Source organism: Cryptomeria japonica, chromosome 11 (assembly GCF_030272615.1).
Source record: "Cryptomeria japonica chromosome 11, Sugi_1.0, whole genome shotgun sequence".
Lineage (NCBI taxonomy): Eukaryota > Viridiplantae > Streptophyta > Pinopsida > Cupressales > Cupressaceae > Cryptomeria > Cryptomeria japonica.
This window is the reverse complement of record NC_081415.1, coordinates 93,427,953-93,443,452: the sequence shown is the minus strand read 5'-3', so window position 1 is coordinate 93,443,452 and position 15,500 is coordinate 93,427,953.

The following is a 15,500-nucleotide window of genomic DNA, read 5'->3' as shown; positions in this document are numbered from 1 at the left end:
TGTATACCTCTTCTTTATCTCACATATACCTTCACTTAAATATTTTTCGCATTCCACACTTGATCTTAAAAATAAGATCTTACATTTATACCATACCCTAAGACCAATTTTAGTAGGTCGTCTCTACAAGATATTACAATAAAAATATTTTACAAATAATATAATATCTAATGCAATAACCAATTAATCATGCTAGCTTAATGCATTTAAAACAATAATAAATCATCTCCATAGCGCCATGCTGATCTAGAAAAAATAAACCTGCTGGTGTAACCCTAGATAACTTGGACCTATTTGTTGGTAAAAGCAAATATGCAAATATGAATATACCAATGATTATTACTTCAAAATAAAGTGTCCACATGATGTCTTCGACATTACCAAGTGTCTTCCATGTCATTCCAAGTATCAGTGAACATTATATCCTACCGGTTAATCATATACCAATAACTGTTGCATAGATTACTGCTTGCCAGTTAATGTTGCTAGATCTCCAAAGTAGGTGTATTTAGTAGGTGTTGACACCAATGACAAAACCATACCAAAATACCAACATTATCATGCATCATCTTAATGTGGATTTAAAAGAAAAACCAGTTAAGTAGAAGCTAAGAAAGATGCATCCGCACATTGCTGTTCTTGTAAAACTGAGCTGAAGAAACTATTAGAAGTGGGTTTCAGAAGACCAGTGGCTTATCCAGAATGGGTTTCAAGTATTGTGTCAATGTCAAAGCCAGATAAGAGCATAAGGATTTATACAGATTTTAGAGATCTAAATAAAGCATGTCCAAAAGATGATTTCCCCCTACCAAACATTGATATCATAGTGGACTTATCAGCAGGACATGAGATGTTTTCATTAATGGATGGCTTCTCAGGATATAATCAAATAAGAATCGCACCTAAAGATCAAGAGAAAACAACTTTCACTTGTGCATTGGGAACATATTGCTGGAATGTTATGCCATTTGGGCTTAAAAATGTAGGAGCGAGTTATCAAAGGGTTATGACAACAATTTTCCATGATGTGATGCATACATTCATGGAAGATTATGTCAATGACATACTTGCAAAATCTCATACAGGACAAGAATATTTGAACATTTTAAGCAAGATTTTTGACAGGCTAGAAAGATATCAATTGAGATTAAATCCAAAGAAATGTGCATTTAGGGTAACCTCTGAAAAGCTCCTTGGGTAAATTATATCAACTCACACATTGAAGAAGATCCAAAAAAAGTCAAAGCAATCATGGAGATGGAGTCACCTAAGAACATAAGTCAATTGCGATCTTTACAAAGAAGATTGCAATCAATCAAGAGATTTGTTTCTTAGTTGGCCGATAGATGCCTTCCATTTACCCATCTTCTACATAAAAATGTTCCATTCAAATGGGATCTAAAATGTGAAGAAGCTCTCTTGCAAATAAACAAATATCTTATAAGTCCTCCGGTACTGATATGACCTACCAAAGGGAAACCATTGTTACTCTATGTCTCCACAACAAGTGTATCATTAGGCGCTCTCCTAGCTCAACATGATGATGAAGGAAAAGAAAGAGCAATTTATTATATCAGTAGAACACTTGTTGGATACGAATTAAATTATTCCTCAATTGAAAAGATATGTCTAGCAGTTGTTTTTTCAACTTAGAAGCTATGACATTATATGTTGATTCATTCTGTAAAACTAATAGCAAAGATAGATCTTCTCAAATACTTGTTGAGTAAATTAACATTAACAGGGAGACTAGCCAAATGGGTTATGATACTGAGTGAATTTGACATAGAATATGTTGATTGCAAAGCTATCAAGGGACAAGTCATTGCTAATCAATTGGCTGATGCACCTTTACAAAATGACATGCCTTTGCACTTTGAATTTCCTAATGCAGATATCTTAACAGTAAGTACAAACTTTTGGGAATTGTACTTTGATGGTTCTTATACACAATATGGATTAGGCATAGGAATCTTTTTCATTACACCTCAAGGACACACAATTTTGAAATCGTATAGACTGTGATTTCCATGCACCATTAATACTATAGAGTATGAAGCATTGGCTATAGGGCTTAAAATGGCCATCGAGTGGAATGTCAAAGAATTACATGTCTATGGTGATTCAAAACTTATCATCAACCAAATAAATGATGAATATCAAACAAAGGATGATAAGCTTATGCCATACAAATAGCTAGTGGAGGAATTTAAAGAACACTTTAAAGAAATATCATTCACCCAAATTCCAAGAAATGAGAATAAAGAAGAAGATGCAATGGCTACAGTAGCATCTCTCTTGCAAAATAAGGAAAATCAATAGCATTACAAATTTCTTGTGGAAGATATCTTAATCCCTACCATCCAATCCCAACATACCTATCGATTTTTCCATATATCAGGAACCAGTCAATCCTTATACGGTCAAACTTATCAGTATTTAAAAGATCATATCTTTCCTCTTGAATTATTTTGTAATCAAAGAAGAAACTTTATCTGTCAGTCCTCTTGCTATACCATTATTGTTGATATCCCATATAGGTGTGGTTTAGATGGTACATTATTGAGATGTCTTGAAAAAGATGAATCTGAGAGAGTTCTTATTGACATCCATGTAGGTATTTGTGGTACACACTCAAGTGGTTTAACATTGGCTAAGAAACTTCTTTGTATGGGTTACTTTTGGCCTACTATGGAAAGAGATTCATTCACATATGCTAGAAAATGTAAACAATGTCAGATCCATGGGAATCTCATTCATGCACCAACACAAGAGTTATATCCTATGATAGGATCATGGCCATTTTCACAATGGGGCCTTGATTTGGTAGGAAAGATCAATCCCTCATCTTCTAATGGACATAAGTTTATTCTGATTGGTACTAAATATTTTACTAAGTGGATTGAAGCAATGCCTTTAACAATAGTGATAGGAAAAGAAATATCATCATTCATTTTGAATTATATAATCTGTCACTATGGAGTTCCTATGACTATTATTACTGATAATGGAAGACCATTCAAAAATCAAGATGTGAAGGAACTATGTGAACAATTTCATATCCAACATAGGTTCTCTACTCCATATTATCCATAAGGTAATGGTCAAGCTGAGGCATCAAACAAAACTATCTTGAAAATCTTGAAGAAAATAGTCAATGAAGCTAGAAAAGATTGGCACATTCAGCTAAATCCTGCTCTTTGGGCATACCAAACTAGCATCTACACTACAACAGGAGAAACTCCATAGTGTTTGGTCTATGGATCAGAAGCCATATTACCTATAGAAGTAGAGATACCTTCTCTATGAGTATCCTTGCATGGTCTTATACCAAAAGAAGAACAACGAGTCTCTCAACTCTAAGAACTAGAACTGATTCAGGAATGTCGCCAAAGTGCAACAAAACATTTGAAAGTATACCAACAAAGAATGGAAAGAAGTTATAACCACATAGTCAAGCCATGTATTTTCTAGATTGGAGATATAGTTCTAAGGGAGAATCCAAGAAATCAGCAAGACCAAGAAAAGAAGGGAAAATTTGAACCAAATTGGATAGGACCTTTTGTCATAGTACCAACATATGGATCAGGACCATACAAGTTATCTACCCCTGAAGGTGATTGGTTTGATGAACCTATCAATTCTATCCATCTCAAAAAATTCTATGCTTGAGAAATAAAGTCCTGAAAAAATCAATATAAAGCATATAAAGTCTTGAAAAAATCAATTAAAATCATATAAAGTCCTGAAAAAATAAATAAAAAGAATATAAAGTCTTGAAAAAATCAATAAAAATCATATAAAGTCTTGAAAAAATCAATAAAAAGCATATAAAGTCCTAAAAAAATCAATAAAAAGCATATAAAGTCCTAAAAAAATCAACAAAAAGCATATAAAACCAAAAAAATGCAATAAATTTAGATAGGGAAAACCTGGTAAATAGGCGCTATCTAAGAAGTAAGTTCCTCCATCTATGGGATCACTTTGCACACCTATCCACTCCATCCTATCGCATCTATCACTTCCATCTGTCTTACATTGTCCATTTTATCTTCCATCTTTCGCATCTATTGCTCTGAACCATTAGCAGAAAATATATAGCTTACCAACAACTATCAATCTTTGACACACTTGTCATAGTTATTGTCTTAGATTTTATCAAAATCAATCAATCTGCATTTGTATCCCTCCATGGTTTGGATCTCGATAATTTTTGTTTCTAGTGGGGGCAAAATCCTAATTCCTTTTGCTAAAGTGATCTTTGAAAATCCAAAACATTCAGAAAACTTAGAAAAACCAGAAACATCTAGGATTTTGAAACAGATAACGAGAAACAAAGAAACAAAAATCAAGGCATTTCATCAACAACTAAATTGTAAAACTCAGAAAGCTGAAGAATCAATTAGCAAGTAATAAAGGATTATCAAATATCATTCATCAAGATGATTATATCAATTAATGACCATAAGAACATGTGAATGACATACAAGATTTAGTGTTTATATCTTGATTTTATTGCTAATCATGTACTCTATGCAACTCAAGGATGTCCATGACTAGAGAAGCTATGATGGGGCATGATTATTGTAGGATTTTGTCAAGATCAAGGGCACAATGAAAAGCATAAAAAGAGAGACAATAGGATGACAAGAACAAACTATATTCTCATCAATATGCAAATGATCAACTGGATTAACCAATACAATGAATATAGGCCTACTTATATAGGCATGGCCATATGGATGTACGAGCACACAATTATGACATGTGGCTCAATGAGAAACACTGGTAGGTAAGAAATAATAGGGGTAGGTAGGAGAAATAATATAATATTCTACAAGAGGTGGATGACCCACCGAATGTGGAGTGTAATAGCAAAATAAGACCACAAAAGGTGGAATTTCTTCTACAAGCTCTATCCCTATGTGCACACTTCCCTAAGTGTCTCAAATCCAAACTACAAAGAGATGCATTATCCTAGGTTAGCTTAAGTAAAGTGTAATAATGATTATTTATTTACACCAACACCCCCCTTTAAGTGCAACTTAGGGGAATGAAGACTCAAGTCAACAATGCAAGATGGGTCTCGGCTACTAGGCCATGATAGGTACCCATGTACAAAATGCAAAAGCAAGAAAAACCATGCAATTCACTCTCTCACAAATGGAGAAAGGGAGAGAACCCAGTGGGAAAAAACTCCCCCCCAAAAGAGAGATGAATGTACAAAAGACTCTCAAAGAAGAAGGACAAAACCTCAAAGAGGAAAAAGTCCCCCCCATAAGAGAGGAAGGAGAAGTTAGCTGACCCCCCCTAATGACACTTCTCACACCCCCAAGAGAGCTCGCAAATGCTGGAACTTACTCTCGGTGAAAGGTTTGGTGAATATGTCAGCAACCTGCTCTGTTGTAGGACAATACTGCAAATCAATAACCTGCTCCTGAATGAGCTCTCGGATATAGTGCATATGAATCTCGATGTGTTTGGTCCACTGGTGCTGGATCAGGTTCTTCGAGATTACAATAGCACTCTGATTGTCGCAATGTAGAACTGTCAGCTGTGGAGTGGTGAAACCAAACTCTATGAGAATCTACTGGAGCCAAATGGTCTCAATCACTGCATTAACAACACCTCGATACTCAGCCTCAATCGAAGAGAGAGCAATAGCATGTTGCTTCTTGTTCTGTCAACAAATGGGGCCTAAACCAAGGTGAAAACTATAACCAGAAGTAGACTTACGATTATCAAATTGCCAGCCCAATCGAAGTCAGTGTAACCAACCAAGTAAAGTCCTATGCCTGTTGCATAGTGAATCTCATAGTGATGTGTACCCTGGATATAATGAAGGATGTATTTGGCAGCTTTCCAATGAAGCTCATGTGGTTCCTACATGAAGTGGGAAACCATGCCAACTGTAAATGAAATATCAGGACATGTATGAGTCAAGTAGATGAGACTACCCACAAGCTGACGATACAAGGTGGCATCAACTAGTGGAGAAGAACACTGAGCCTCAAGCTTGACTTTGGAAAGAAAGGGAGTCAGGGTTACAATTAGTCATATGAAAGCGTGCAAGTAGATCAAGAGCATACTTGGGCTATGATAGTGTAATCCTAGAAGGTGACTGTGAAATCTCTATCTTGAGAAAGTAGTGCAAAAGACCCAAGTCAGTCATAGCAAATCTGTCACGCAAATTAGATTTGACTATGCTAATGATGGATGCGATACTCCCTATAATGATCAAGTCATCAACATAGAGCACAAGTATCAAGTGAGAGTCATCCTATTGCAAAATGTAGACATTCAGATCAGAATGACACCTAGTGAACCCTGCGGAGAGAAGAAAGGAATCCATCTTGGCGTACCAAGCCCTAGGGGCTTGCTTAAGGCCATAGAGAGATTTCCTTAGTCTGCAAACCAAGGAAGTATCCTGGATGAAACCCTGTGCCTACTCCATTAAATCTCCTCATCAAGATCACCATGAAGAAAAGAACTCTTCACATCCATCTGATGTACAACCCAACCATGAGCTACAACAATAGCAAGTGTCAAACGAATGGAGTTCATCTTGGCTACAGGTGCAAAGGTCTCAGTATAGTCAACACCTGCAACCTAAGGGAAACCTTTCGCAACAAGCCAAGCCTTATACTTATCCACACTACCATCAACTGCAAACTTGGTCTGATAGATCCACTTACATCAAACCATATTTCTCCCCTTAGGGAGATGGACTAAATAACATGTGTTGTTCCTCATCAAGGAACTATACTCTTCCTCCATAGCGTGGTCCCACTCAGGAACCCCTGATGCTTCCCTAAATGTCTATGGATCAGAAGCCGTAGCAATGAATGTATGTGGAAGATCCTGATGTTGTGATCAAGTTCTCCGTGTATCTGAAGGATCCCCAACAAGAGAACCTAGGGACTCAAGTGTCTGTCGAGCCCAACAAGATCTAGGTGGAGGTGGAGAATGAGGCTCCTCAACTGCAAGTGGACCCTATGGAGGTGTAACCCTGCAAGTCAGAGTTGAAGGAATCTCATTATCTGAATCACTAACATCACTATCCACAATGGAGGAAGGTGGAGGAGGTAGAGAGGCTAAGCTAGGAGAGCTTTCCTCAAAGTGAACACTCCTCTCAATGAACACCTCATGTGTCTCTGGATCCATCAATCTGTATGCCTTAACACCCTTAGGATATCCAACAAATATGCATGGCCGACTCTGAGGTTCCAATGCCTTGCATTTCTGTTGAGGTATGCGAGCCCATGCTAGACACCCAAAGACTCTGAAATGTCTCACAACTGGTTTCCTACTAGCCCAAGCCTCAAAAGGAGTAGTACCTTGCAAAGATTTGTGAGGAACCTGATTCTGGATGTGTGTGGTACAACTGATAGCCTTTGCCCAAAAGGTGGGATAAGGAGAATGTGCATCTATCATATAGCTAGCCATTTCTTTGAGAGTTCTATTCTTGCGTTCTGCAACCCCATTCTGTTGTGGAGTGTATGCAATAGATTGCTGAAGATCAATCCCCTCAAATGTACAAAAATTCTCAAGTCTTTTGTTCACATATTCCCTTCCATTATCTGTGCAAAGAATCTTGACCACTTTCCCTAATTTCTTCTCCACACGAGTCTTGAAGTCCTGAAATCTGTCAAATACTTCACTCTTATGAATGAGAAAGTAGACCCAAGTGAAGCAGGAGTAGTCATCAATGAAGGTGCTAGAAATGGACCTACTACATCGCTATGAATAAGTTGAAGAACTTCCAAAGCTCTCCAAGCTTTCCCCTTATCAAACTTCTCTTTGGGATGCTTGCCCATGGAACAACCTAAACATACACCCTTTGAAAAACTAATTCGAGGTAGACCTGTGACCATGTCTTTAGTGCTTAGTTGTTGAAGATAGCAGTAGTTGAGGTGACCAAACCACTCATGCCATAGCTTACTTTCTGAATTTGAATGAGTAAGCAAGGCCCTAGAAGGTGAACTTGGCACAAAGTGAGAGAAATAATAAATCCTTGAGTTGTCATTGACTTGTCCCACTGCTACCAAGGCATCATCATTAAGTTCCTTTACCACAACTAAAACTGGTGTAAACTCAACCTTTTTCCCATTCCCATAGTGAGTGATTTGGTAGATGGAGAGAAGGTTGGTAGACAAGTTAGGAACATAGAGAACATTCTCAAATGTTCCATCATCCATGTCAACTAAAACTTTCCCTTCAACCTCTACTTGTGTATCATCACCTATATAAATGTGAGGTACCTTAGATGGCTCCAATGAAGAAAACTACTCCTTTGTAGAACCCATGTGATATGAGGCACCCGTGTCAGGTATCCATTGCTGTGAAGAACCTATTGTAGCCACAAATGCTTGCCCTTTTCCCTTAGACCATGAGGAAGAGGAAGGAGATGAATCCTTCTTTGTGTAGGCGGATGGCAAGTTGATGTTGTTTTTCTTAAGAAGATTAGTTAACTCATCAACTTGCTTTTTGTGGCATCGATGCTCATCATGACCATACTTCTTGCAATATGCACAAGTTGGTTTATCCTTCTTAGGTGGGGTCCCCTTCTTGGAAGAGGTTGAAAAATTGCCTTGTGATGGAGAGGATGATTGTCCTTTTTCCTAGTGTGGCTTAGACTTAGAGTGCTTCTTCTTCTTCTTGGAATCTTTGCCTTGACTTCCTTGATTCTCTTGATTAGCCACCAAAGCCTTGGACTTTGAAGACTTGAGAAGCCCCATGTTCAACAACTTAGATTGTTCCAATATCAACATTTCTATGAAAGCATCAAATGAAGGCATAACATAGGAACTCCCCACTATCAAATGATAAGTTTGGAAGCTAGACACAAATGCTGCATATTCTGGTGCAAGCTTGTCCAACAAGTTGAATATCAACTGAGCATCCTTTTTGTCAATTCCACAATCCTTAAGCTTTGCTCTTAGCTCATTTGCTTTGGTGACATAATCTTGGATTGTATCAAAACTCTTGGGATCCAAGTTGGTGAGCTCATTGTCAATTTGATAGACTCTAATTTCATCAACTTGACCATACAATTTCTAAAACATATCCCAAGCCTCTTTGATTGTTTTACACTTCTCAATGTGAAAAATGAGTTCATCTGATACATACTTGTATAAAGTTCCAAGAGCCATGTAATTCTTTGTGAGCCATTGTAATTGAGCATTTAGATCAGCCTTAGGATCAGGTGGTGTTGTTATTGTTCCATCTATGTAATGTGTGAGACCCTTTTCCATTAATTTACTGCATACTTTAATTTTTCATGATGCATAATTATGTGGAGTTAAAGGTGGAAATTTATGAGGACTCATTGCAACAAAAATGGAAAGAGCACAAAGAGAGGCACAATCACACAAGAAACGCCCCCAAATTCACTCAATCAAAGAACCCCCCCCAAAAGTGATGATTTGGCACTTTATACTTAGTGCGTATACAATGGGCCACTTGCAAAAAATGGCAAAGTGGACTTCTGATTACAATTTTACAATTGGCTCAATAAGGCCAAAAAGGACTCAAACTGATAATTCAAGAGATCTAAACTAAGATCCAAGAACTTTACAAGTACCCAATAGGCCAAATAAGACCAATATCTGAAAGTACAATTTTCACTCAAAATCTCTAAAATCTGATCATAGATTATGAAAGTAGATGAAAAAATATGCACTTTCAAAAAAAACGGCACCTGAAAAGGAGGTCATATGAGCTCAAACAAGGCCTTTGAAGTTGCAGAATTGAGGATTGGATAGATACATCTAAGAGAATCTGAAAATTCTGAAAAACCTATACACCAAAATTAGAAAATAACTACACCACTATGAAGATCATGAAATTCTAACCCATTTCAAAAAAAATTGCACCAAAAAAGGAGCAAAAATGAGCAAGATATGGCCTTTCAAAGTTGGACTGCAAAACTGAAAAGCTCAATGGAGAGGGGTTGAAAAATTTCAAAAGTCTGCTGATGTGGCACTGACATCAACAATTTATTGTCTTAAATTTGATGGCCGTATGACCATCGCAAAAATTTCACCTCCCTACTGACTGGGCGTCCGTACTGTACGGACAGGCTGATGTGGCAGTCTATGTCAGCTTTGCATGGTGGGTGTCGTGGCGTACGGCTGCTAACATGGCGTTGTGACTGTGCATATGGACAAACTACGTGTGTGCTGTGTGGCAAGGTCCCGGCAGCTAACTGGGCTCTGCATGGCGAGTTGGAGGCACAGCGGCTAGTGGTGACTGGGCGGTCGCCGGAGGTCCTGGCCGATGGTGGTGGCTAGGTCCCGACCGGTGGAAGGAGGTCTGGGTGCGAGCCGAGGTCGTGGCTAGCAGGAGGAGGCTACCGGAGAGTTGGGCTAGGAGCTGAGGCAACGTGCGGAGCGAGGTGGCAGCGGGAGCAGGTACGTGGCGACGCAGTGGCTCCAACAGCAGGTACGACCTGCAACCTGCAACACGCGCAGGGTACTGTGCAGTACAGGGGGGGTTTGTGGACCCCCAAAACAACAAAAAAAAAAAAAATTTAATTTTTTTTTTAATTTTAATTTCGATCATTTTTTTTTTAATTTTTCAAATTTTTTTTTTTTTCGAAAAATAATAAAAAAATTTCAAAATCCGTATGATAATAGCCAAAATGGGGAAAAAAAATTTCTCACCAAAATAGGTCGACTTTATAGTCGAAATTAATGGAAATAGCCTCTCGGATTCAATAGTGATGTCCAAATCGCTGTATGATGCCCCCAAAAAATGAAGATCCCCAAATCCAAAAATAGAAGCCTTCCACGATGTCTCCAAAAACCAATCAATGAAGCCCCAATTGCTCTGATACCATGTAGGATTTTGCCAAGATCAAGGGCACAATGAAAAGCATAAAAAGAGAGATAATAGAATGACAAGAACAAACTATATTCTCATCAATATGCAAATGATCAACTAGATTAACCAATACAATGAATATAGGCCTGCTTATATAGGCATGGCCATATGGATGTACGAGCACACAATTATGACATGTGGCTCAATGAGAAACAAGGGTAGGTAAGAAATACTAGCGGTAGGTAGGAGAAATAATATAATATTCCACAAGAGGTGGATGACCCACCGAATGTGGAGTGTAACACCAAAATAAGACCACAAAAGGTGGAATTTCTCCTACAAGCTCTATCCCTATGTGCATACTTCCCTAAGTGTCTCAAATCCAAACTATGAAGAGATGCATTATCCTAAGTTAACTTAAGTAAAGTGTAATAATATCTAAAATGAATATTTATTTACACCAACAATTATTTTTTTTGATTGTTGTTTGTGGTTTATCTCTTACTATAGTATGTACTTGTCTAAGGATATGATCGACAAAAGATCAAGGAGGACGTTCCAAGGCATGCATGAAAGGGGCTAATCCTTGTCTGTTATGCAAACAATACTCAGGTCAACTTGATCCATTATATCAAGTTTCTTGTATTAACTTACTATATCAAAATCCATGTAAGAAATACTTAGGTCATCTTGAATCTTTGTGTCAAGTTGCTTGTATTTTTTACAAAATTTTAAAGCTCAATGTTGAAATCAAAGCACTGTTACAAGATAGCATATGAAGAATTGTAGTACAATTTTTAGTTAACTCATTATTCATCTACATTATAAGCATTCATTTGTTAGTTGCATTATAAGCATATCATTTCATTATCAGATCAACGATCATAAATAGAGATTCAGTATACTTAGACAAACAAAAATAATTTGCATTTGATCATTATAGGTGCATTCATCTTTACATTCATTTTAATCATCATCAATTTTCATTTAGTTGCATTTTATCATTGCATTAGCTTTCATTCCATTAAGTGTATTTCATTAATCATGAAGTATTATCATTATTATTTTCATTACCATTTCATTAAGGATCATTTAGTTGCATCTTTGCACTGAGATTCATAATCATATTATATAAAATCAAAAACATTTCATATAGATCATTTACATTTTCACATCATTTTTAATGACATATAAAATCAAAAACAACTCAATCATTCATTTGCATTTTTATATAGATCATTGCATTTGCATCATTTACATCTTAGTTAACTTAGTAATCATTTTCATTTGCATCCAAGATCATCAAAATCAAAGAAGCATTTATCATTGCATAATTTAGATCATAATCATAAGTCAAGGAAAGACAATCATCATCATATCCTCATCCATCTAAACACTACATCCATATAATCCATGCATATAAATATCATCATCCATCTAATCACTAAATCCATATAATCAAAGCATAAATCATCATCAAATAGAGTAACATGCATAAGAAAGATCATCATCATATAGAGTCCATGTCTGTATATAGATCATCATAAAACAATAAAAGTTCAAGTATACAATGATATCAGATAAACAATACAAGTGCCCCCAAATCAAGTCATGACTGCCCTATACCACTCCCACCTGACTCTGTTTGTCTCTATGGCTATGGGTGAGAAGATCTTCCAGATGCCTGTCTCCCATGATAACCACTCCTTTGAGGAGGTCCCATGACCCCACCACTACTAGTATCCATTAAAATGGTGGTATGATAACTACCTACTCTCTAGCTCTCTACAACTACCTCCTCATATCATCGTCACTAGTAGGAAGTCTCCTTCCTAGCCTGAAATAATTCTCTAACAGTGTCAGCCGAGAGAGTACCTAATCCAACCCGCTGAATATGATCAAGAAGGCCTTGAGTATCCTACTGTCTCCTTACAGCTCTATCCCTCTCAGTCATAATAGTCTGCACCTATGCTCGAAGTTGATTAATCTATGCTCTAAGACTATCATTGGTCTCCTACTTTGGAACATCATGCTCTGGTGCATCTGACTCTAGCATGACATGCTCTAGTGCATCCAGCTCTATTGGCATTGTTTGATGATTTTGTTGCGATTGTCATTGATGGACACACACTTGCTTTGATATCACTTTTTGTATGTATGAGTTAAGCTCAATCGGTATTTGTTCCAACTGGTATGATGTATTATAGTCTTTAGACTATCGGTGTTTTGCATAAAGTGCTTATTGGTCTCAAGCGGTATGGAGACCCAAAGTGGTATAAAGACCCCAAGCAGTTCGAGGATCTCAAGTGGTACAAAGGAACGAAGCGGCAGAATGCATATTTCCCAATCTTCATTTTGTCCAACCAGCAACTGGTATTTTGCATAAACCGGTATTTTGTATGAACTAGTAATACTCTGTGATGAGTTACCAACTAGCATTTTGTGATATGTTTCATCCATCGATTGTTTGGTAGTGCCAACACTTTGGTGGTGATTATGTGTCATGTTACCAAATGTGTCTAGATGCACTGAACCTAGGAAATTGTGTTGTAATCCTATTGGACCGACATGAAAATAGATTCCTTTATAAGGACATCATGTCTAGGATTTTAGGTTGTTGAAAGGATTTAGGGGTGCTAGGGTTTTGGAGGTGGTTGATAAGATTTTGTAAGTGCGATCAGAGGAGAGAAGTTTTAGGTTTGTGAGAGAAGGCAGAGTGTGAATGTGTTGAAGACTGAAGTAATGTTGGAATGCATTAAGTATGAGCTATCAAGGATCTAACCGAGCAATCTATGTTATTTGCTAGATTGCTCACTTGTTGATTACTGACATCTTCGACAAGTCTGAAACCCTTAACCAGGTAGGCCCAAAAGCCTTTTGTAAATCCTCTAACAAGGTGGTTCACATCTGTGGATCTAAAATCCTCTAGCAAGGTAGTCTTTAATCGGACTTATCTCCTAACAGAGATTGAGATCCCTAACAGGATCTGTTCTGGTAAAGAACATTGTAAGACCTTAACCAGTCTGACCTTAACCAGTCTGGTTCCTATTCTGTAGATAGTTACTTGTGAGTTTTATCTCACCATGGTTTTTCCCATTTGGGTTTCCACGTCAAATCTCTTGTGTTATAGTGGTATTGCCCCTATGGGTGAATGTCTTATTTGCTATTTGGTTTGCATGTGTGTTAACCGGTTTGTTAGCTAAACTATTTTACCAGTTTAGTGCTAGACTGTTTAAGTGTTTTAGTACATTGATTTTTGGCATATTAATTCACCCCCCCTCTTAGTATTCATCAATTGGTATTAGAGCCTAACTTTCTATAAGTCTAACCTGTCATGCCCAAACTTTTGGGCACGAACGCAATAATTTTTTTTTTAAAATAACAACCTAATAACATTAAATTTGTCTATATGAAATGCACTATCAAGTTTTGTCTTAACTATGTTTTGAGTTAACTCTAACCTCTAACTCAAGTAAGCGTGAATAATTTAAATTAAATGCAGAAAAATAATTCTTTTATTATCTCATCAATTTTAATCAAAACTCTCTAAATTAATTGACGAAGACAATATTAATCTCCAATAACCATTAATTGCTTTTAGGAACTAATTAAATTAGTCCTAGCACTTAGATTATTAGTGCCTATATTTTATTTTAACAAGAATTAAAAATGTAGATGAATTAATTCGACTAAATGGTCAATTAAATTCCATAATGAAAATTTCTCTATAAAATTTAGTCTGGAATAGCCTAAATTTAGGTGGACTAAATAATCCCCTATAGTCAAAATAACTTATAAAGTTATTATAATTTCTTAAAAGATTACACTTTAAAAGATATTTAAAATTTAATAAAAACATCATATTCGAGTATTTACATGCCCATATGTTTATCTAAAACATATATAAAATATAAATACATTATAAAATGATTATCCAAAAATTAGACCTTTACATGCATATATAAAATCATGTGTAAATATATCTATATCTATATATATCTATATATATATATATAACATATATATATATATATATATATATATAGAATCCTTTTATTTCCTAATTAATAGAATAACAACAAACCCTAAAATTATAAGTTATAAAACAAGGAATTCCTACTAACCCTTTTATTATAATTCTTTTCCTCATCCTATATTTTATTTATATTTCAAACCTACCCTAACCCTAACCTGGTTAGGGTTTTATTTTATTGTGCAGGGCCGAGGGAGAGCGGTGGACGCGGCTCGCAGTGGCGACCGAGGTCGCCTCTATGAGCTGTGGCCCGCAGTGGCGCTGCAGCGCCTCTATGGACTGTGACCCACAGTGGCACCCGCGGTGTCTCTATGGGTCGTGGCTCACAAGGAGCCTACGCTGCTCGGGGGCCCGTGGAAGCTCTAGGCTCCAGGTCCACTATGGTTATAAAAAAAAAAAAAATTTGCTTTAAAAAATATACTTTTTTTTTTGTTTTTATTTCTATTTCTTTTTTTTTCTAAAATAAATATAAATATATATATATATATATATGTATATATATATATGTATATATATATGTATATATATATGTATATATATATATATTATATATTTCTTTTATTTATTTTAAGCAAATTGTTTGTATATGTTTTTTTTTTTTTAAATCACTTAAAGCAGTTTATCTATTTTTTGTTTTATTCAA